This window comes from Aspergillus terreus, genomic scaffold (assembly GCF_000149615.1).
Source record: "Aspergillus terreus NIH2624 scaffold_5 genomic scaffold, whole genome shotgun sequence".
NCBI lineage: Eukaryota > Fungi > Ascomycota > Eurotiomycetes > Eurotiales > Aspergillaceae > Aspergillus > Aspergillus terreus.
Genome location: NT_165928.1, coordinates 271,163 through 273,038, shown reverse-complemented (window position 1 = coordinate 273,038; position 1,876 = coordinate 271,163).

The following is a 1,876-nucleotide window of genomic DNA, read 5'->3' as shown; positions in this document are numbered from 1 at the left end:
CACAACGGCACTCTTGCCAGCCCGACTCGATCCAACTGTGTCTCATCAAATCCTACATCGGCTCCGTCACAACAAAGCGGAACTGTCATCAACAACCCTACCCAGACCCTCGGATCAGTGCCCCCTAGTAACGGCGACTCACTCTTCGCAGCCTCCTACCCTGCCTCTCACGTCGCCCCCACAAACGCCCATGCCTGTTGTCTCTCAGAGTGGGGCAAGTACCACCAGCAACACCGTGCTGGGCAAGCGACAAGGCGAATCCGACAAGGAGGACGCCAAGGATCAGAGCTCCGCAGCCCCCCAGGAGCAACAGCCTAAGAAGAGGCGGGTAGCACCAACACTTATTTCCGCCGGAACTGACCCTTCTCCACCGAAGGAAGGGGCGTAGGATGCTTCTCATCCTGTCTGTTCAGACAGATCATCCGCCGACATCCGTCACGTGGATTAGCTCCGCAATATCTCTTCTTCATTCGGCTGTTTGGCCTTGGCTCTATGTTGAGGTGTATATGATGACAAAGTTTATGATTCCCTTTTCCTTTCTGACTCGCTGGTGGTGTATTCGAGGGTACTTGTTTTGGTAGAATACTGAGTCATGCATACGTTTGACATTTTTGGCGCAATGCTCTCGATCACTTCCTTCCTTCCAATGTTGACTTAGCTTCCATTCTGTCGGCAGTGTTGTCTATGTCGAGTTTACTTCATGAGCCTCACATGGCTGGGATGTGAGGACAGCACATCCATCACTTGTTTAGGAAGTGGACTGTGCTCGTTGCAGATAATTACTGAACTGGTTTAGTCTACTAGCGAAATGCCAATATTCACAATGTCTGTTATAGTTCCTGTCGGACAGGGGATAAAACAATTTAATAATTACTGACACGCTCGTAGACCCTGGATCAATATTTAATACATTAAACACTTCATTAAATTCTCCGTCTGTCTAAGCCTCTAAGAAATTACTACCTCATTCGGCACTATCCACACTTCGCCGGCATACGTATATCTTAGGTCTAGACCGAAGGTGAAATAGTACGCTGATGAATGGGATGTCTGGGAATATTACACGTGCATCAACGTATGGTCAACATGAACGACAGGGGGGCATGACGGCATTAAACGTGCAGGGGTCGGAGGCAAGAAAGATACATGGGTACAAGGCAAGGCAACAAGTAGGAGGATAGGGAAGTAGGACACAGTCACAAATCGGATACCCGGAAAGGAAACGCAAGCACAACCCATTAGGAAGCGGGAGTCGTTCCGTCCAGCACCGGAGGCTAACAGTCCCGACATTCTCCGGACGTCCCCTTGGTTGTCGGCGGCGGCGCCGGCGAGGAGCACAGGGCCCCGACGACGGTTGCAACGCTCATGTTGTTGGGCAGCACTGCTTTGGCTTCGGTGGCGTGGGCGCCGACGGTGAGCGTGGTCACGTTGGGGACTAGCTTGGCTGACTGGAGGCGATTAGCCCAACGGAACAGGGCTTCGTCGCCGCGGGCTCCGCCGGCAACGAACAGGAAGTCCGGGATCCGGGGCAGCTGCTCGACGATGGATTCGGCCGCCTTGGCTTTGTTCACGTCCAGGGGCTCGACGCTGACGGTGCCCTCGGTGAGGACCACGCGGATGGCCTCGCTGCCGCGGGACCCATTGATCTGGGTCTGCGAGATCGGACGCCTGGCGGGCGGCGACTTCGGGATCCAGCGCCTGATCGTAGGAGAAATTCAGCAGACAGCGACGTTCCTCCATGCGGCTGCCTTCGGGTTCTCTCGTGGTAGTATTGAATCACCTTGGCGGATGCCGATGCGCCAGTCCTTGGCCTTCTCCAGATCAACGAAGGTTTTCCAGTTGAGGAGATACCGATCTCCCGTTTGAATCAGCCGTT